At 39.7% G+C, this 23,890-nt stretch overlaps 1 pseudogene; it reads right to left on the bottom strand.

Annotated features, from left to right (window-relative positions):
- Positions 1-1,102: 1,102 nt before the first annotated feature.
- LOC140236350 (gamma-butyrobetaine dioxygenase-like) lies at positions 1,103-23,648 on the bottom strand (annotated as a pseudogene).
- Positions 23,649-23,890: the final 242 nt, after the last annotated feature.

The raw sequence follows: 23,890 nt of genomic DNA on the forward strand, positions 1-23,890 counted from the left end.
ATGCTCAGAACATGTTTTGTTTTTGTTTTCCTCTGAACGTCCCCGTCGCGAAAATCTAAAGCTCCCTATTATACCTTACAAAACGGTATCGTCAGTGGTATTCTTTGCTGAGCTGCATCACAACATTTCCAAATGTATAATAACCGTCACGATAACCTTATGCAAACTGCTATACCATTGGATCGGCCAGTGTTGGCTACAGGACTTTTTTTTGACCATTCTGTTCACGAATAAATACTATTTAATCTTGAGATCCCCATCAATCTTAGTCATGACAGAATCTCTTAACATTTAACATCGTTTCCACGTGATGATTATGAGGATGATGTCTGCTTATACTGTTAAGACGATATATTCAATGTTCAATATTCGAATGTTGGTGAAATAATTTCCCTTTCGTTGGGCATTCTACTGTATATATTATTTCATTTTTTTTATGGCAAAAAATCAACGCGTCTCTCCCCCCCCCCCCCAAAAAAAAAAAAAAAAAAAAAAAAAAAAAAAACATTTCGCTCAATTCAACCAACATGTCGGCAGTATCCCCGCCCATTGCATGGCAATATTAGCTCTCGTCGGCGGGGTATTTTCCCCCGACGGCTGAAGAGAGGGATGCGGTCAATTTGGTGCGATTAATACACCGTTAAATTACGCAATGTGAATACAATATATTAGCATACCCTGCTTCAGAAAACCACCAAAACATCGCCAGACATGGAATTTCAGTGGAGGACCGATTCTGAGAAAGCCAACTTCTAGAAATTAAAATGAATATTTACTCAATACAAATGGACTCTCATAACCTATAAGAATGATAGAAAGAAAGCACACACTGATACTGGTAAAAGAGAATCTGAAGCTTAACGTCTATTCAAGTCTATTCAAGTAATGCTCTGCGCGATGAATGGAATAAAAATGTACTCCTTAGCAACCTATATCAAGATATTATATTATAAGCTGAAATTGTGCATACTCTATCTGCACATTCTATCCATGGCTAACATCGCTAATACCAACTTTCAAAGCAGGAGCATCATTCTTTGAAAAGTTATGATAGTTGGAAGTGAGGGGTGTGCTGTTAAAGGTGGGTTACAGGGATGGTCCTCTAGAGGATAACCATGCCATTGAGTTCTTCTTCTAGCAAACGGATCCTCGAGTAGATAGCGTCCCAGTTCAGATATCCGCCCTCCAGATGCCGAGCCTTCTTCCCGTTTTCTGCGGCATCCTGCATCATCTTGAAGCTGCTCCGGCCGTGCATCACCCGATTGTTGTTGAACGTCACCACGTCACCTGATGGAAATTTGGCGGCAAAACAAAGAAGTAGACACAGACAAACAAACAGACTGTTAAAGGGATGGCATAGTTTTGCTTGAGACCTAATTTCAGGTTTCTAACTTTTTGTTTTGGTGAGATAATGAAAAACCTCTTATGAAATATTAAAGAGCATGTAATTTCATGAGGAATTCAACTTTTATTTGATGAAAATTGGTTTTGAAATGGCTGAGATATCCAAAACAGAGCGATTCTAATAAGTGTGGGACCCACACTTTTTTACGATCGCTTTGTTCTACTTTGTTTTCGGATGTTTCAGTCATGCCAAACCCGATTTTCATCAAATAAACTTTGAATTCCTCTTAAAATGTTATGCTTTGTACTATTTCATAAGTGTGTGTGTGTGTGTGTTTTTTTTGTTTTTTTTTTGGTATCTGGCAAAAAGTTAAAAGCCCAATTCTCATCCCCACCATAATTTCCCTTTAATGTAGCACAGTCGAAGCGCAGATCATTATAAGACGTGACTAGGTGAGACGAATTGAGGACGAGAAATGCAACGTAAACGTGACGCGGAAAAATATTACTCTGCACAGCATGTCTCCACGCGGAAATATCTCGGAAATATCCATTGCAAATGGATCATTTTCAAATGCCTGGTGTAATATAAGGAATCTAATTTTTAAACATCATAACATCGATCTGTCTCAAACAAGGTGAGAGAAATGATAAAAAAATCATTGTCCCTATAAAAGTTGCAAGGTATTGAAGACAGGAAAGGATACAAGTATTAGCCACAATAACTACAAAATTCTAAAACTTGGTATCGGCGAGTTCATGACATTCCTGATGCCGAAAAAATGAAAGCCACTTGCTGAGGTAAAATTGTACTTGGAGTTAGAAAAAAAACAACGACAACAATAATATAGTGCGGTTTTTTGACCAACGGTTGCCAGGTTCATCTACAAGACGTTTAGCTAGATTTACCTTCTCGCAGTTTGAATTCGATCATATTCTCCTTGGAATGCACCTTGTTCACGAATAGCTTCAAGCTGCGGTAGAATTGCTTCACGTCCTCCACTGGACAACTGATATAGGGCGCCCTCTCAGGGTCATTATGGCTCAGGTACTTGAAATTCTCATTTTCATCTAGTCTGTATGCGTGGAGAAAAATGCAGGAGAGAGTCTTTGGGTATTTTTCGTGGGTGGCTTTGTATCAACCTCCTCCCTTTTTCTAGCAACTCCCGCAACAACAACACCACTAACAACAACAACAAACACCTCAAAAGTCGCTTCACTTTTGCTTTACAGAATATAATTAATCATTGCACCGTCCCTGACTCGGCTGGGAGAGTGGTATTATCTGGAAACTATAAACATCAATCACTTTAAATGGCAGGGGTGAATCATCGAGACCAATCCACCAATGTGTAAGATGTAGGGTCTAACAATTTTCTGGTCATATAGATTCCACACGGTGCAGAGCAATGACAATATTGTTATTTGTTAGGGGTAATGGTGGATGGAACTTGTATTGGAAACTAATCTGAGATGCCGTGCGCCCGGCGTGTACACGTAAAAGGTCAATCCCCGGTCAGGTAGTCAATGCCCATCAATAATATTCGCTGACGGCGGCCCAGGTTCATAAGGCAGTTAAAGGTAGCCTAGAGGTTGACATTGATGCTTTGAATCTGATTGACTTTGAACCTGAACCTGAACCTCTTGGCTCGCTCTTAGCATATTAAAAAAACAAAAACAAAAAAACAAAAAAACATAAAAAGCGAAATCATGCCCTTCGTCTGTGACTACAAAGACGGTATCAAACGGTTTCATCTGTACAAAGTTTTGCCTATCAATTAATCTTTTATGAGTGCATTGCTCAACTAACGATTTATATGAAGCCAAAAAAAAAAAAAAAAAGAAAAGAAAATATAATAAACATGTGTGCTATCAAAGTCTGAGATATATTCGGCGATGACGTCATTGGGTTCGTGTACATGTGTTTAATACGGTTGCATCACACAACGCCATTTGCTAATGTTTCAACGTTCCAATTCTGCAACAACTTTTCATTTTATATTGTAACAAGACCTTTAACAATCTGTACGTTATTGTATTGTATATGTGGGGATGTACTAATTACTAGAGTATGTAGAGACATCAGCAACAGAGGGGCGCCCCCATGTGGCAGGCACCTCTCTGCTTGCTGTTCACAGGTGAGTTGATGGAAATGAGAACGTCACAAATTACTCAAGAATTTCAGTGCTTATATGTTACGGTGCTGTATTATCAGTATTGGTAATTGATATGAAGAGTTTTAAGGGCCAAACAGGCATATTATGTGGAGTGAGAGTGTTTGTCAGGATTTACATGAAGCCATTCTATTTGTCTCTGGTTGATGGTGGTTTTGTTCAGTGGCACTGAATGCACGGTAACTTATGTATGTACGTACCTGTGTTAAGTCAGTCTACGGACGTATGTTGTGTGTACGTGTGTGTAGTTAATTGCGGCTGCCGTAGTCTTGTGCGCACAATGTATTCGTAGTGCAGTAGTACAATGCAAGGGCTGCAGGCCTGCGTAGGTTTGTGTACGTGACTAATTACGGTACTGAACAGTGTATTATGTAGCGCTGTGTAACAGTATAGGGCGTTTAGCGTGATCTGTGTACTCTGGTATTACATGGTGCTGTGTAGTATGGGGTGCCTATAATAGTGTGATAAGATGCTGAGTTGATGGTTTTTGATGGAAGCTATTTACCTATATTACATTTTGGTAATGCATCTAAGGTGGAAGAGTTTAGAGATAGAGTCAGAGATGTACAGTGTAGGTACAGTGTTGTGGGTTTATGATGTAATACCACTGAGGTTGTAAGAGGGAATATTATTCATTTTATTTCCCCTAATAGAGTAAGATTCTGTATTGATAGGGACTAGGGTATCTTGTAGGTGTGTCGTCTAGCAAGAGATTTAAGAAGTCACCCGAGTATCGATCATAATAGTTTTGACACACACAATGGAGGACTTAAGAATACAGGTGTATTGCACTGCCGTTACCATCATTTAAGGTTTGTCATGCTGAGACATTGTGTAGATTTGCATTTGTTTTTCATAGTTGGTGTACCCTGTGATCTAAAGTTGTAAGATCCGCAGTAGTTTGGTATAATGTAATTTTTCAGCATTATTATACCCCCATCTTATCTTGCTGACATTCTAGATTTGATGTAGTGGGACCTATATGGATCAGATGTGTGATTGTAATTGTTTTGAGTAGGGATAGGTGATTTGACTGTGATGAAGTGATCTGTAGATGTTAGGAATGGTTGGTGGAAGAGAGGATTTATCCATATGATATTGCGTGACTTTTATCTAAGAGCAAAGATGATCTTATAGAAGGGTTATGTGGAAGTGTTAATAATAGGATGCATTCAGGCTCTGGTAAACTGTTCAGCAATTCAAATCATTGAAGAGAGAACTGCTGTCTCATTTGTTTTTATTATCATTCAAACAAAATAGCATAGTTTGAGTCGGATCTTCGCTGGACTCTAAAACAATAATTCTCTTCACATAATAATGATGAATAAGATATGTATTGTATTTGTATATGCAAGGACTGGTAGTCATACATGTAAAACGCCTTTATCCTACTATATGGGGTCTGACATTACACTAACAGAGTGGACATGACACTGGCTGCTTATCATGAAGTGTGGAGAGTATGATTTCATTCCAAAGAGTGAGCCCTTTATGTGAATAGACATCACAGTGTTGCAACTCATAAGTCTCAAAAAGCAGACATTGTAACAACATTACAACATTGTATCAGATGGTTCCACAACATTTGTACCCAGCCATTTACAGTCTGTTTGATGTATTATAAATGTTTTTTAACAGTCATGATATGTGAAATAATAGAGAGAGAGAGAGAGTTATGCCACATACAGCTGATTATATGGCTGATGCTTTCACTAGTTATGATACTATTATTGATACTCCATGGTGGATTTATATAGCTATAGAGACAATAATTCACTTGGTATCTGTGTGTTATAATGAATGAGTTGTTTTGGTGTTAAACATGTGTGGACTTGATGATGTGCACATAGTGTTTCAAGAGTTCTCCTGAAGTACATTTTGGGAGCTGTAATTGTGTTGTGACTTTATTATGAGTCAATAAAAATGACCTCTCTGCTTGCTGTTCACAGGACTCCTGTCTAGTGTTTGTCTTCATTGACTGCACGACCTCCCACCCGAACCCACGTGCCGTAAACCCATCTCCATCATAGACACACACACACACACCGTCTTCACATCATCTCGCCCTTCTCCATATCTCTCTCTCATCATTCGGCCCCCATTCGGCCCCTCCCTACAACTGGCGACGAGGATGGGATGGGAGGATACAGCATAGTTGGAAGTCACTACACTGAGAGGACTTGGGCTGAGTTAATGCGGCCTGGATGCTCCTAGACGGCTTAGTGAAAGATGCAGCGGGAAGTATAGGACATATAGGGGGAGTTCCAGTGCATCGGGGTCCTTCCTGAAGATTAGGTGGTGATGTGCTCCTAGGCGTCTAGGACGGGCAGACAGGAAGAACTGGTGGTGAAGGGGATCCAGAGATGGATAGGAGATGGTTCCAGGTAGCTGCAGGACTGTTTGCTGATGACGATCCGAGGTGGTGATGTAGAGGACTCGAAGTTCAGCTGCAGTGGATGAAGTAGCGGCAGACAGGCGATTTCGAGTAGACGGATGTGAATTTGAACTGGTGCAGTCCGACATTATTAGATACTAGAAGGGCTGATGTAATTGATATTATCCCTGTTTGGACTGGTAGATAGCCTGTTTAGGTAGTTTTTACCACCTTTCATGGAGAAGGGACATGGTGTGATTTGAGGTTGATGTGACCTGCTGAGCTAGTAGACGTTTTTGTGTGATTTACATACAATTTTGCCCTATCATGTGTGGATAGAGTTATTACCGGATTTAAGGGCAAGGGTAAATAGGTAATTGGTCGATGGATTCAGCTTTGAAGTGTCAGTCCTGAGATTTAAACTATTTGGTACGGTATTGATACGGAGTGTACAGAGTATTGCAGACACTGCGAGTATACACAGGGGATTTTTTATGAATGTGGGACTGACTGTAGTGATTATACTGTGAAGGGCTATTGAAGTTAGACCTGTCATGTTTTGGGCAGGTTTGCTATTTTTTTAATACATTGTGTATTACTGCTGTAGGTCACGAGGTAGTGTTGTACTGCTTTGATGTGGGTATTTGTGCCTGTATTTAAATGCAACCAGTGATATAAGTGTATTGGAACATCTCTTTCAAGGTGTATTATTAGTGTCCTTTCCATTCAGTGGAGTGTTAATGTTGGACACCACTCAGTAGGATTTGGTTATAGAGCTGGTTTCCTTTATTACTGACCCTTCTCAGATAGGACTGTATAATCTTTTGAGAGCTTCAGTTGTATTTCAGAGATATTTGGCATTTATTTGTATATGCTGACTTCAATAGTGTTTCCGAGGTGTATTCCTTCGTACACACTGATGCCTTAGTAATTTTTTTCTTTGCAATGTGAGTGGATATTTGAGACATATTGCTTGCATTGTTTTAACTTGTGAGCATATGGTTTAAGTGAAAGCTGTCTGGCTTGGGATATTTGTGATACATTGATATATATTCAGGATATGGCAAAGATGTTATTTTTACAGATTGAAGACAGCCCAGGGGATGTCACAGAATATCCTTTGGAGAAGGAAGGTCATCTCTTGCTGGAAGTGCTACAAGCGGTACATCCTCGTGCAAATGGCCTGGTCTACATGGCAGAGGATGGAAGAAAGAGAAGGACAGTTGCCATACAGGGACATATCCGGCCACCACCTGATGGTTGGGACGACAGGGTTGTGTACTCGCCCTCCACTCCAGCGGCAGAGCAAAATGACGTGAACCAGGAGCTGTCAGACCTGAAGACGCAGATCAGGGAACTGACGATGAGGCCCCCCAAACTGATGATGGCGCCCGAGAGGAAAATACCAGTGTTCGATGGGAAGGCAGGAGATGCAGAGGAGTTTATTTCCGGCATGAAGTCAGCCTTTTCCCGCTATGGGGTACCGGAGGAGGAACGGGCTTCCTACTTGCTAGACTACATTCGAGGAGTGCCAAAGATGGAGGTGAGGGCCCTGATCAAAGAGGGGAAGCAAGCGGAGGAAATATTGCAATTTCTGAGGGATTCGTACGCAGGTGTGCAAAATCTGGGTGAGCTGCAGCGGCTTTTTCTGGAGCGAAAGCAGAGGAGAGGGGAACCACTTCGTGATTTTGCGGTAGATCTAGAACGGAGGTTCAACAATTTGTGTGGTCGTGAGGCCAAGCTGTACGCTGACCCCAACGGGATCTTAGTCGAACAGTTCATTGAAGGATTAGAGGACCCTGTCCTGCGAAGTGCTTGCAGGGATCGGTATGAGCGGGATGGTAACACAAACTTCAGGGTCTTACGTGAGTTTGCCATCCGTAGGTCAGGGCAAGAGGAGAGTCGCACACAAGGCCACGAGGGTGCACGCCAGGCTGCTGTGCGGGCTCGGCAGGGGGAACACCCAGCTCAACCATCAGACGTCCTCTTGACAATTCAGGAGATGGGTGACAAGATAGTACAAGCCGTCCGAGATGCGATGCCTACGGCCCCCTTGGCACCACCAGCCGCGCGAACGTGGAACCCTCGTGTGAGTCGGCAAAGAGGTGCCTGCTTTTCATGTGGGAACTTTGGACACTTTGCGAGAGACTGTCCCAGTAGAGACTATGGTGGAACACAGTTTTGGCCTGCTGATCAGAGTTGGCAGCATGGATTTCCACAGCCTGGTGCGCCTCATTTCAACGAGTTGTACAGGAACAGGAATTACTCTCCCAATCCACATTGGACTAATGGCAGAGACGGTAGAGGCCAGGATTTTCCCCCAAGAACAGGAATGACATACCTCCAGGGAGGACCAGATGGGAATCGGGGCCATCCTGATTTTGTAGAGCAGAGGGGAAGTTCACAAAGGCAAGACATGCCTAGACATCAACCCGATTCCAGTAGACAGGAAGCCCCCCAGGCATCCCATACCCCAAATTCCCAGAAGAATGTGAGTCCACCAGATCGTACAGGTGGTGGAACCACCAGACAAGGGAGTCCCTCCACAGGACCACATGGATCAGGTGCCCTAGTCGGACGTATGTCAGAGGTGGAGGTGGTCCCCAACGGTACTAGAGGAGATGACGGGTTCGTGTCCAGGGCCATTGGAGAGTGCTATTCTGTTGACGTTGAGTTTGGGGGTGTCACCGTGCCCTGTCTCCTGGATCCCGGCTCCCAAGTAACTACCATAGGAGAGACGTACTTCAGAGAAAAGTTAGAACCGGCGGGTATTCAGATGAAGGATGTCCCAGTGTCCTTCTCCTTGGTCTCAGCAAGTGGGGATGATATCCCATATGTGGGGTGTTTTGAGGTCGATGTCAAGGTCTTGGGACATCCGATCGCAGCCAGGATTGTCTTGGTGTTGAAAGAAGACATGGCCATGAGGCGTGGTCAGAGTTCCATGCAAGGGATACTAGGGATGAACGTACTGCAGGAGGTGTGGAGTCAGTTAGTAGGTGTCGGGCAGGAACACATGAACAAGATACTCTGGCCCACCCCAGATCCAGTATGGCAAGAGGCACTACAAGCTATTCATACCCGACAGACGGAGGATCAGGATAAGGCAAACAACCAAAGAGACCTTCTTGAAAAGCATCATGATGCCTTTTCTCATGGTGACATGGACTTTGGTTACCCTGACCGTATCACTCATCGCACAGAGACTGGTGGTACACCACCAAACAGGCAGAGACACAGGCCCGGTAAGCAGAACCAAGCCCCCGATGCCCTGTCCCGTCTGGATCCTCCTGAGGAAGAAGGACAGATGATTGTGAGTAGTGACACAATCCGTGCCCAGTTCGACTTAGTTTCTCAAGGAACAGATATACCAGTTGTTTTGAGTACCTGCAGTGAGGAGAGACGTCTAGGTGGAGAAGCGTGCATGCCTGGGTTCTCAGCTGAGTATCTGCAGGAGGCTCAAGAGAGGGATGATCTTGTCAATCAAGTGCGCTCCTTTGTGTCAAGGGGTACACCACCCTCGCGTGAGGAGAAGGGCAGTTGTTTACCGGGAAGTCTGGCTCTCCTGCGAGACTGGAAGAGGCTGTTCATCCGGAATGGTGTTCTTTTGCGGAGGAGGCGCCGCCCGAACGATGGTACAGAGCACCTGCAGGTCATTGCCCCGCAGAGCATTCAAGAGGAGGCTATCACCCGGTTTCATGACGAGGCAGGGCATTTCGGGTTCAGACGTACCTATCGGCTGGTTGGAGACCGGTTCTGCTGGCATGGGATGGAGGAGTCGGTGAAACAATGGTGTGCCAAGTGTAAGCGCTGTGCTGTTAGCAAGCCTCCTGTTTGGAAGGAATGGACACTTCCCACGTGATCTGAGCTTGCGGGGAAGTGAAGCAGGGAGCTCACCGTGGTGCGCAGTCGTATGTTTTGGGAGGAGTTGATCTCCCTAAGAAGTTTTATTCGTTTTTGAAGTTTATCCAGTTTGGATAACGTTACATTGGCTATTGTTTTAATGCGTAGTTATTGCATTTGCTATTCATGAATTTTGTTGTGGCTGCTGAAGTCCAGAGTATGGTTAGGACTTATGAATGCAAATTTGTGTGCATTCAAATTACAGGATCACAGTGGTATACATAAAGTAGTTATTGTGAAAGCCCGAGGTTAAAGCATTTAGCTTATGTTCTGTTGGTTTAACAATGTTCCTATATTGAAGGAAACAGCATTGTTTCTTGAAGTGTTAAATATGTGAGGTACTAAGGCTTACAAGTGGAGTAACTTCGCATCCATAGTTATCCCATAAAGTACATGTATGTGTACGTACATATATACTTACATAAAATGGTCATCAGGGACGATGACCTCTAAGCGGGGAAGAGTTGTGGGGATGTACTAATTACTAGAGTATGTAGAGACATCAGCAACAGAGGGGCGCCCCCATGTGGCAGGCACCTCTCTGCTTGCTGTTCACAGGTGAGTTGATGGAAATGAGAACGTCACAAATTACTCAAGAATTTCAGTGCTTATATGTTACGGTGCTGTATTATCAGTATTGGTAATTGATATGAAGAGTTTTAAGGGCCAAACAGGCATATTATGTGGAGTGAGAGTGTTTGTCAGGATTTACATGAAGCCATTCTATTTGTCTCTGGTTGATGGTGGTTTTGTTCAGTGGCACTGAATGCACGGTAACTTATGTATGTACGTACCTGTGTTAAGTCAGTCTACGGACGTATGTTGTGTGTACGTGTGTGTAGTTAATTGCGGCTGCCGTAGTCTTGTGCGCACAATGTATTCGTAGTGCAGTAGTACAATGCAAGGGCTGCAGGCCTGCGTAGGTTTGTGTACGTGACTAATTACGGTACTGAACAGTGTATTATGTAGCGCTGTGTAACAGTATAGGGCGTTTAGCGTGATCTGTGTACTCTGGTATTACATGGTGCTGTGTAGTATGGGGTGCCTATAATAGTGTGATAAGATGCTGAGTTGATGGTTTTTGATGGAAGCTATTTACCTATATTACATTTTGGTAATGCATCTAAGGTGGAAGAGTTTAGAGATAGAGTCAGAGATGTACAGTGTAGGTACAGTGTTGTGGGTTTATGATGTAATACCACTGAGGTTGTAAGAGGGAATATTATTCATTTTATTTCCCCTAATAGAGTAAGATTCTGTATTGATAGGGACTAGGGTATCTTGTAGGTGTGTCGTCTAGCAAGAGATTTAAGAAGTCACCCGAGTATCGATCATAATAGTTTTGACACACACAATGGAGGACTTAAGAATACAGGTGTATTGCACTGCCGTTACCATCATTTAAGGTTTGTCATGCTGAGACATTGTGTAGATTTGCATTTGTTTTTCATAGTTGGTGTACCCTGTGATCTAAAGTTGTAAGATCCGCAGTAGTTTGGTATAATGTAATTTTTCAGCATTATTATACCCCCATCTTATCTTGCTGACATTCTAGATTTGATGTAGTGGGACCTATATGGATCAGATGTGTGATTGTAATTGTTTTGAGTAGGGATAGGTGATTTGACTGTGATGAAGTGATCTGTAGATGTTAGGAATGGTTGGTGGAAGAGAGGATTTATCCATATGATATTGCGTGACTTTTATCTAAGAGCAAAGATGATCTTATAGAAGGGTTATGTGGAAGTGTTAATAATAGGATGCATTCAGGCTCTGGTAAACTGTTCAGCAATTCAAATCATTGAAGAGAGAACTGCTGTCTCATTTGTTTTTATTATCATTCAAACAAAATAGCATAGTTTGAGTCGGATCTTCGCTGGACTCTAAAACAATAATTCTCTTCACATAATAATGATGAATAAGATATGTATTGTATTTGTATATGCAAGGACTGGTAGTCATACATGTAAAACGCCTTTATCCTACTATATGGGGTCTGACATTACACTAACAGAGTGGACATGACACTGGCTGCTTATCATGAAGTGTGGAGAGTATGATTTCATTCCAAAGAGTGAGCCCTTTATGTGAATAGACATCACAGTGTTGCAACTCATAAGTCTCAAAAAGCAGACATTGTAACAACATTACAACATTGTATCAGATGGTTCCACAACATTTGTACCCAGCCATTTACAGTCTGTTTGATGTATTATAAATGTTTTTTAACAGTCATGATATGTGAAATAATAGAGAGAGAGAGAGAGTTATGCCACATACAGCTGATTATATGGCTGATGCTTTCACTAGTTATGATACTATTATTGATACTCCATGGTGGATTTATATAGCTATAGAGACAATAATTCACTTGGTATCTGTGTGTTATAATGAATGAGTTGTTTTGGTGTTAAACATGTGTGGACTTGATGATGTGCACATAGTGTTTCAAGAGTTCTCCTGAAGTACATTTTGGGAGCTGTAATTGTGTTGTGACTTTATTATGAGTCAATAAAAATGACCTCTCTGCTTGCTGTTCACAGGACTCCTGTCTAGTGTTTGTCTTCATTGACTGCACGACCTCCCACCCGAACCCACGTGCCGTATAACCATCTCCATCATAGACACACATACACACCCACACCGTCTTCACATCATCTCGCCCTTCTCCATATTTCTCTCTCTCTCATTCTCCGCCCCCATTCGGCCCCTCCCTACATATAGATATACTATATAAGCCTACAATGGGGTCTGGTAATCAAGTTGGGTGAATCCCTGTAAACCGAATCTCAACAAAGGGATAGTGCCAACGAACCTTTAAAAAAAGGTTTTTTTTTTTTCATTTTCCGATTAACCAACCTCCGGCATAATGAATTGTAATCATCAGAGCAACCTGCTGAGGTTAAAGCGAAACTGAAACTTACTGTATAACAGGCTTGGCACACTGATAGTGGAACGAAATGTAGTCCGTTCCCCTCAACCGGAAGTCCACCTTAAGGGTCGTGAGAGTGTGGTATACATCCGGGTCAGACAGTTTAAGGTCCTCTGCGACTTTCATGGCATCTGCAAATTGGCTCTCCCCGCCTATTGTCTCGACTTGTTTGATGCAGTGTAGCATCTGGACCTATAGGCAGGTGTGATAATAAGGTGAGGACTGAAAAATCAGGAATTTTATTCCCCCCCCCTCCCCATAAGCAGGTAATCTCAAGTAGATATGAATAACTATCTGATAAAGATATGAGAGATGTAAGAAAATTGATAATGTATCGTATAATTCCATTTCATTCATGTTCATATTTCTAAAATATTACTGTATTTCCCACATGTTTTAATATTAAATTTTTCACATGATAGTATAATGAGAGAAACTGGTGTATCACTGTTGGGTGGGTGAGGTCAGGAAAATGCGGTGGGAAGAATGTTTGGGTTTCTCGAAAGAAACATGGTCGATAATCATTGATGTGATATATTTTTCACAATATGAAGCGTAAGGACTTTGATGTTAACAAGGGGCAACAAATTGATATTGTTCCATGTCGACATGATCAGGCAGAAATCTTGATGCATCACAATCAAAAGAACTATAATAGTGAGAAGCCCCCCCCCCCATATTAATAAAAGCATTGTTGGCGTGGAGCCACGACTATAGACCAATACAGTATTTCCTCAAAAAGGAAATACAATCATATTTCCGAATTGTTAACTTTCAATATCATCAAACTGTCTGAATGCTATTCCAGGGTCTAAAAATATAACATTTTACCTATATTTGTCAAAAAAAAAAACCCACCAAAAACAAAAACAAAAACAACAACATTCAATTTGGTTAAGTGGTTTACAGAGAAATGTGGATCGTCGTATATGTCATGGGTCTGTTTCTTTCACGTTTAGCACTTTGGATGATCTTAGAACGGCATAATATGAACACACTGGAGAGAACTTGGAGAGAAGAGATTCCTGACATGCTCTACAAAGATCCTCATTTCTCTTTGACTGCTGAAACAAATCGGATAGGGCTTGTTTTTTTTTTTTAATGATGTGGGTAATAAGTTATAGTTTCATGCCCTGAAATTGTATTTGGATTGATTCACTCTTTTTAAAGTTATATTTGCGCAAGGTCCCGTTGTACTTTTATGGGGGAACATACAGTATGTTCATTATTGGGCTCCCATTGAACAAAAATCGACAACACAACAACAACAACAACAACAACAACGAGAAAAAATACAATAGTCATCTACAGTGCATCATTATTGCAAATAATCGCGTGGATTATGATCAAAGTATAAAAGTCGGGACCAATGTTCAATTGAGGTAACGTTAAACGGATCATCAGAAACTTGATAAGACCAGAATGCCTTTAAACAGATGATAGCAAAGTACTGTACGATTTAATCTCGCTGTTGATATCATGCCAGTAGAGAGATAAATTGATTGATATATAATCAGGGTGAACAAACGGCAACAGTCAGGCCCTATCTACATGAGGTGACTTTGTTCCTATTACTTCAAATGCATGAAACTGACAACATAATAACAGAAACAGGCTGTGTATTGAGAAATCCGCCATGGTTATAACTACAAGTTTTCAGATGGAAATGCAAATCAAAAGACTATTTGTACAATATTGCTAACACGTGCATGGAACACATGCATGGGTGGGTATACGAGTTAGAGCGGTTCCACACACACACTCAAGTGGAATGCCCGAATTCACGAATATTTCGTTACGAAGTCAGTCATTTCATCGTCGAAATGACTATTTTATAACGAAATGACTGATTTCTTAACGAAATATTCCATGCAACACTTGGCGCCCCATGGTTTTTCGTGGTACAAGATTGTACCACCTTCGTGAATTCGGGCCAGAGTACTTTCAATATACTTACAGAGGGTGGGCATTCATACACTGGAAGATCGGCATGGAGTCCTAGCGCCTTGTTCGTATAGGCAACGCTGCTGGCTGATGCAATCGCTTGGACTTGAAACGTGTGTCTGAGAGTTAGTATTAGGGAAGAGAATAATCATTAATTTCCTCTTGCGACTATTTTGAAGATTATTGTGTTCTTCAAATCTCAGTCAAATGTATATGTTTTGCATTGACCAATCACATTCTGGGAGGGGGACTCGTAGATGTGCTGCAAAATTATCGTGTTGTCAATAATAGAGTACCGACGTGATGACGTCACAGTTGTTGTTGTTGTTGTTGTTGTTGTTGTAGTTGTTGTTGTTGTTGTTTATAGCTTGGGTTGAAATCCGAAGCGAGCTTACTCTTGCCACTGAGATGAGTTGTAGGGCCTATGTCTATGTTAATAAAAATATCAACAAGATACGCTGCATATTCATAGATCTACTTATATAGAAAATAATTGATTGACATTGAACTAATGTTTTTATACTTATAACACAAAGCAGAAAATATTGTTACATATAGCAACCAATGGACGACCCATGCATTGAAATCATTACGTTACTCAGGAATAGAGATGTCATAATGGAGTGATTTAAATGGAATGTAAAAGCATGTTCAACTTTGTCAAGTTTCAAAGTATCATGTAAAAGGAAAATACTTAATAAAATGTGAATTTGGAAAGTGAAATGTTGATTGTTTTTGTAACCATGTCGCAGATGTTTATACAATCTTGTTACTATACATTTTTACACATTTATGATTTTCGCTCAGTTGTAAACTGCCGAAAAGCACTTGTAGGTGTGTGAGTGAGTGGTCAAGACTGTGTAAAACTTTTAAGATGTTTGCATAATATAAGGCTTGATTTGTGTAAGAATAATATGATCTTGTCACTGGGCCCCATCGATACAAGCCCTGCTTCACAGGGGTCCATGACCTTTCAATGTCTTTTACATAATTATTATGTCCACTTTCCAATATAATTACATGCATATGCTTGTTTGAATAAAATTGAATTGAATTGAATTCAGATTCTGAAATTCAGTTCATTTTAGCAACGTAAGAATGAAAGTTACAAAATAATTCGTAATTAAGAAACAGTATCAGTGACTTTTGAATTGTACTGTGGATTTAAAATTCATCTGAAATGATAGTAACTTTTTAAATTCTCCAATCGAAACACAACATGACTTGTATGCTTATTCTGTTATAGCGAAGGGCTCATTTATCTATATTAATATATATTTTTTACCTTATAAAGAACTTGCAAAGATTAACGATCTGTCCAACACAATCTCTCTTTTCGTGTTGGCTTGTAATCTGCTCTGGTGAAATAGCAATACCGTCGAAAGAGGGCGGTAGGGCAATTGCTATTACAGCAGCAGCTGAAGTCGGACATAGGACACTCTCTGGCAATGTCTGGTACTAAGTATGTCTGTGCAGGGAGGTCACCTCCCTGGTCTGTGTATGTATGAATGTGTGACCTTTCTGTCCTTCTGTCTGTCTGTGAGATTGCTTGTTTGTGTCTCTGTGCCTGTAAATATCTGTGTGTTTGTGTATGATGAACTACTGGATTTTCTTCTGTTTTTATCCCCGCGAAGGCCGTTGTGTTTTTCAATAGGCAAGGGAATCATTTTGTTGTCATACTAATATTCTCTGATTTTAAGTTGTGATTGAATTGAAGGCCGAAGACCAGAGAATCCAACTAAACAAACACCGTGGACTAAAGTAATGATGAAGTACACAAGAGGCACATTCATTCTGTAATTTAGTTATCCCACGAGACAGACACCCACGAGTAATAAGGCCCCCGAGCTACATGTTAAACAAAACACACCCACGCACGAGCACACGATTCATATTATATAACTCAACAGCTAGACACAACGAAAAACAAACCCACGAGGGAACTTTGCTCGTGGATAGTATGACTCGTGAGCTTTTTAAATCGTGGTCTGTGCTACTCGTGACATGCCCCTATATAGTACCGGAGGTAAAGACTTGACCAAGTCCAAGTCTCTATAGTCGTATATTAGAAGTATATTCTAAGCCAGATTAAAAAAAAAAACAAAAAAAAAAAAACACCCAAAAACAAACAAACTGTTGAGTTGTGTGGTGGTATAGCAATGATCCCTATCCCTTCCTGTGTAGATATTCATTATTTTATTTAACAATGTGTTATTGTAATGTAATTGTGTGCCATTTCGTCTCTATTGTTCCTTCATGAGTATTCAGAAATTAAACATTTTAGCTTTTTGATAACTTTAAGAGAGAAAAAAAAAAGAAAACTATATCGCTATGATAGCAAGTGGTATGCCTCCGCTGTATTTTATTATTCTACGAATGAGTCTACAGTACATAATTACTATTGACAATGGGAGACGACAGTTTCACGTGATGATGGACAAGATAAGGAAATCATGAATTTTATGTTTGACGGCTAAACCCAACAATGTGTTTTGCTGGTAATTCAATACACTTAGGCTTTATTTTTTCCTTGAACCATGTTTCGCATGGATGGCAGAATTGCTTCACAGAGCAATTACTTTGGAATATTTTCAATAGTTTCGTGATTAAACTATAAACTTACTAATTGCTGCTCACTGTTAAGATACAATGTGGTTGATACCGGCCATCGTGACCTTTATGAACATTTCATTTACAGCTGAGAAATCTTAGCAAATCAAACATGCGCTGCATCTTCAAAAGCTTGTGCAATTTCACAGGTATTGAGGAATTTAGCATTAAGTCTTCACCTTTGATATTTCACCCTTACATTTAATCCTATAGTGCCCTGATACATGGCCTTCAACTTTCTCCCCCCCAAAAAATACTATCTTCATTATCAATAACAGGCCTACAATGACCAATTTTCAAGACAATCCTTTTCAAAGTACATTGTATTCAAAAACGAGAAAAATGATTGAATTTCAACAACGTTGATATGACCTTTGACCCGATGGCCGAAACTATCATTACAGAATCATGCGGTCATATTTTGACCTAACCAATGACCTCATGAGAGAAATCTTCCCGAAAAGCGATATGATTGTTTATGTATTGAATATTTTCATGATATATTTTTTTCAATTGAGTTATTATTTTTGAGATATGGAGAAGATTAAGTGATATTTTAGCGTATTCACTTGATTTTGACCTTTACCCCGTGGCCAAAATACCATCGGTAGAGAATATCTATCTGGTACATGTAATACATGTAATGTTCAGCAGTGCAGAAATAGACGGAAATACGTCTAGTAACATTTTAGAATTTGACTTTGACCTGCGACCATTTTGACTTGAATGTGTATGCCCATAAGTTGCATGTGCATGTGTAGGCCGTACAGCTCAATCAACTCATTTCATACATAATTATGCCAAGTTTCACTGGATATATACCTAAAACGCTTCTTAAGTTACGCAGCCCACAATGCCAATAACGAGCGGACGAATGGACTGAGGGAAAACATGTATCATATGATATTAATATTTTACTATATCAATTAATATAGTTCGGGTTTCTGTCTTTTCTGTGACATAATGAGAAAGCTCTTGTTTGAAAAATCGAGGGCATAAATTCTACGAGGAATTCAATGTAATATACGATGACATTTGGTTTTTAAATGGCTGGGATATCCAAAAACAAAGAAGTCCTAATGAAAGGTGAGGTCCATCTTTTTATTGGGACAACTTTGTTTCACTTTTGGAAGCTATACCATCCATTTAATCCTGTTTGCACATTCCTGCCACACAGCCAGTAATCTCCCCAAAAGAAGTCAGTTTCGTCTGTGTTATAATATGAAAGCCTTATAGCAAATCAATAAACATAATAGGCCTATGTTTTCCATCCCTCCCGAGAGGCCCCCCATGGCTCGTCTCCCGGACAAGCCCCCAATTGCTGAACATAACACACCAGTAGATTTAGGTGGATTTTTTTTTCTCCGTTTTTTTTTTTTTTTTTTAAATATTTTGAACCTTCTCCTACTCACTCGACAAATCTTCTTTCATAACACACTCAATATTTGAAGATTTACCTTGTGTAGTTGCTATCACCCTGCCTTTCAAAAATATTTTGGAAAATAACTTGATCTATCTTATTATCTTCTAGATCTCAGAAGAATTCCAATCCTCCCCCTTCAAAACATTAAGTCAAAGGTCAAGAGCTATTTACTCTCTAAAAAATATCGAGTGAAAATTTGCACTCTTGAAGGAGTGAATACCAAAAAAAAAAAAAGAGTGAATTTAGAGTGGAATTGGAGTGAATTCCGAGTGAAAATGTTCATTTTCACTCGTTTTAGAGTGACGTCAGGGATCACTCCAAAATCTTCGAGTGATCCCTGAGGTCACTCCAAAATGAGTGAAAATGAACATTTTCAGTCGAAATTCACTCCAATTTCACTCTAAATTCACTCTTTTTTGTATTCACTCCTTCAAGAGTGAATATTTTCACTCGATTTTTTTTACAGAGTACACCTTCAAAAACAGTTTATCTTCAAAAACAGTTTATCTAATGAAAACAGCTTATCTCATGATCGCAGTGAAAATGTTAACTGCCTCCCATCGATTTGACCATTGTGGAAAATTTTTCTTTTTTTCCCAAAAATATACTTTTCCCCAAAAAATATACCCTTTCCCCCACGAAAAATCATTTCTTTTGCCCACCTTACTAACGAAGTTTCAACATGTAACTCAAAATATGGCGTTACATGAAGGCCCTCTATAAGATTTTCCGTCACCACGAAGTGCCATCGGAATATTAAATGATAACTAGGAAACAAATAGAAAAATTAAAAGAAAAGCAAATAAACCTAAAAAGACAATTTCACGCTCACCCATACATGGTCGTGCGGAGGTGACCGACACGCATTCCAATTTGCTCGATGACCCCTTCCTCCTTTGGTGCTCCTTCCAGGACAGCCAGGCCAGTGACCACCAGACTGGTCAGCCAGTCCTTCAGCACTTTCGCGTCTTCCATCATCTGAATATCGATCGGACACATCGAAATGGGATGCACGTCTGTGATGCAAGATGATAATTTGCAACGTCCGCGCATACTTTTGCGAAGCCACGCCCATTTTTGTAACGGAATGTCGCCCCAAAACAGGCACAATTTTGTGATTTTGTGTACTTTCCTATGGAAAACAGTGCTCTGTCATGAAAGTCATAAAAACCTGATTATTTTTACAATTAATCATTTTCATTGATTAATTTTGTGCTAATTATGGTAGAAAAGTGATCAGTGACAATTTCAAATGAAAAAACAAAGAAAAAACAAAAGTTGAAAAACAAGGATATACATAAGAAATTCTGAAAACAATAAAATACATAAGAATTGAAATGAGTTTTGGAAGTTTTTGTGATGTACAATTGTTGAATATACTAAAAAAGATTTACAGATCAAAAATTAGACTCTCAATGCTTTTAATTAGGCTAAAATATGATCTTGAGCTTAATTTGCATAATTAATTAATTAAAATTAGAAATTGATTGTTTCAAAAAATCTTATGACATAATCTTGTAGATTATGATGTAGGTCATACGGATGTGTGACAAACATTTGGATGACAGAGAATGTATTAGTATTGTTTTTGTTTTTTTGTTTTTGCGGACAGATTTTCCTATAACGTGTTTATCGAAATATTACCGATTTATAGTCAAATTTTGGAACTTTATACGCCATCTCGGATCCCCAAGTCTTTGGTGACAGTTCTTTGACCGGGTCAAACTGGGTCTTCTCAAAGCGCATGCGGTACAACCAGTTGGCGGGAAAATCACTCGTGCATCCATCAGGCCAAATGACCTAGGAGTGAGAGATTATAGAATAACAACAATAGCAAGAAAAATAAATGTACGCAATTCAATGTCTTAACCAAACATAGGCCTTACAATCATGACGATAAAATACATAATGGTCTAGGCTGACGGAGCATCATGTAAATTGCAACGAGTCTACCCTTGACATTAATGGATATGATTATATGTTATATTATAATTCAATAATTCAGTTCACTCATTTTTCCTTCTCAATTTTCTTCCAACAAAACATAACACAGAATAAATCAGGAATTATATCTTAAACAGAAATACATTGGAATGTGCGAAAGATAAACGATATGTTAACAAAATATAACAGAGATACGCATACATACCGACAAAATACAAAGTTATGTTTAGAGGGGGAAAAAGAGAACTGAGAGGTTCACTATAAAAAGCAACGCTTGTATATTGTTAACCACTAAAGAGTTTCTTTAAAAATACTCTACTTAACACAAAAATCATCAAGACAGGATGAACAAAACAGCAGAAGCAAAACAACATGACATGAGAGGGATACAATTGAAAGGAATGGGGCAAAAACAAAACTAAAGGAAGAAAGGAAAGAAAGAAAGAAAGTGAATACCTACACGCTTAACAAGAGAAACGGAAGAGAGGATTAAGGAGGTGCTTCGGATAGATGGAGGTATAAAACAGATGTCAGGAGGTAGTGATAAAGACAGAGATAGAAACAATGACAGATGAACACAGGAGCTGATACAGGTACACACATACGACATGGACGGCGACCTAAAATGGACTTGCATATTTACTATCAACAACGGGGACACAGGGCACAACGTACAGACGTGTAACACAAGGAGAATGGTGATGCACCCTTCCCCACCCCCTTCTCAATTGTTCTTACGTAATATAAGGGAAATATCTATGATATGATGCCAATTCCATTCGGCTTTTGGCCACATGGAATACAATAGTCTAGCATGCGACTTATTTTTAAACCACGATCATTTCATTCTTTGGTTGCTGATCGATAGATGGCGTGATTCTATTAGAATATGTATTTTTCTTCTTTATAAGCTTGTTCAAACTGCATGGTTTAGGAAAGCGTTAGACTACAAGCTGCCAGGGGTATAAGTTATACGCATGAGCGTTTGACTCAAAGGTTCTGCAAATTCGCAATTTTTTATTTTGTCCTTCCTTTTTCATCAGGACAAAACACATAGCAAACTATTTCATATCACTTACGATTTATTTCGAATATTCAAGAGCTGCATGAATCATCCATTAGTAACCATGCAGGAGCTATGTGTATACGAGACACAGAAATTAATCTTGTATAAAGTGTGCATTGTATGTAGTCTTCTTTTTCCGTGTATCATCGTCTGCGGAAAAAAAAAATGACTGGTTTTAATGAAAAGGGCTACTGAAAGTCTTGACTGTGAAACCATAAAAAACAAACAAACAAACAACAACAACTATAACAACAACAACACACAAAAAAAAGAAGCCAGTAAACGGATAACAAACTGTCCTAATACCTAATAATGAAAAATCAAAGGCATATAATGATCCTCAACATTTCCGAGATTAGATTTCCTTCAGTGACAAGATTGCAAAAATGTCTATCAGATTGAAAAGATGCAACATGATTTATTTCGGGGGAAAAAAACCAAAAACTCGACAACCCAGGGCAATACCAAGTAGAGCATTGATATTATTCTATCAACACTTCTGAATTCAAAGTCTTTCTTTTGGATAGTTTGGACTTACCTTCACGAACACGTGATTGTTGAGTATAGAGTTCTTGATGAATTCATTTATCTATTTCATTCTTTCGTTTATTATGATAAGACATACCTAATATAGATATATGATATAATATAGTATATCATACGGCTATATTCAAACAAACGTCATATTTGTCCCCTTTTATATAACATTTTTTCATCTATCTAAGCATTAATATGTGTTACGTGTTATGTGTTATGTTATGATACATTACGCATTAAAAGAACCACTTTATTTTCATAGGATTCTATAAAGATTTTATTTCACTGCATCTATAGGTGTGTGTCTGTGAATAAGTTCTTATGTGTGAGTGAACAAACCTCAAACTCATTATGCCAACTTTTTGCCTCCATTATAATGAGACAGGGACGAGTTAAGAGAAAAATAAATGTATAGGCCCTAACCTTGAAATTCCTTCCGCCATCAGTAAGCGACTCGTTGTTGGGCTGGACATCGACATCGAGGTTAGAGAGCAAGCTCGATCGCTCTTTCGAACTCGGGTGATAACATGCATGACAGCGGCAGTTGTCCCGAAGCCAGACGAACGGGTAGCGGCCGGTGTAGCCGTCCGTCCACGTCAGCTCATACCAATCGGGGGCCTGCTCCACCCGAACGATAGTGTCTCCCGGCTGATTCATGGCAGTATCCAAAGATTACTTCTCTATTCTGACGCGTGACGTCCTTTTCTAACTGAGGAATCAAATTGTCTTTGGTATTTTCTATATAATCACATTAGAACATTAGAACAAAGACCCCTTCCCAAGCTGTTAACGAGGGGTCCATATAAAAAAAAAAAAATCGTAAAATAGTATTAAGCTAACCTGAAATGTAATCAACGTTACGTAATAATGGGGTAGCAACGTACCCTGTATGTTGATTATACTTTGTTTTACTCTTTTCAGAATTATCGGCTTAAAAGAAAATAAACCTGATTCAGCACATACAGTATTCAATCACTAATATACACACGTGACAGCACACGGTCACAGTTGTAAATGTCAGGCGCATTCGTATATATGTGAATGAAATGAGGACTGGAAACAGTAGGACAGATATACGTATTAAATTTTGATTCCAAGTACGCACAGTCGACCGATTCATACGACTCTGATTAAAGGGAAGAATTGACATCTGTAATAATGACCACAATTCTTGCTTCTTCGTTTTTTTCTGTAGTGTAACCAATAGTTACGCAATTATCTATCTTTGCTATTAGACTTTTCGAGTGCACACGCATGCGCGACAGCCAAAATGTCTGATGAACCCCTCCCCCTTTAATATTTCGAGTGCCTTCCAGGCTCTTCGTATACCCTGTATATCCCCCTTATCAGGAATACTGCTCAATGCACCCCGGCCCCTCTCTCGAGACACCCACCTTCATCTCTGATAAGGTGATGTAACGATTGCGAGACACTTTGACTGTTTGACCCTTTAAAGGGTATTGGTAAATCAACAATATCAAAATAATTCAAGTGTACTGTGCAATATCATCTTATTCATATAAACGCACTCATTTAAAGCGGAATTTGCAAAGCTGAATGTTTTCAAAAATTAGACAAAATTAGGAAAATAAAATCGACAAAGCAAAACGAAAACAAAAAATTAAAGGCATAATTTACCATT

This window comes from Diadema setosum, chromosome 12, assembly GCF_964275005.1.
Source record: "Diadema setosum chromosome 12, eeDiaSeto1, whole genome shotgun sequence".
Classification (NCBI taxonomy): Eukaryota; Metazoa; Echinodermata; class Echinoidea; order Diadematoida; family Diadematidae; genus Diadema; species Diadema setosum.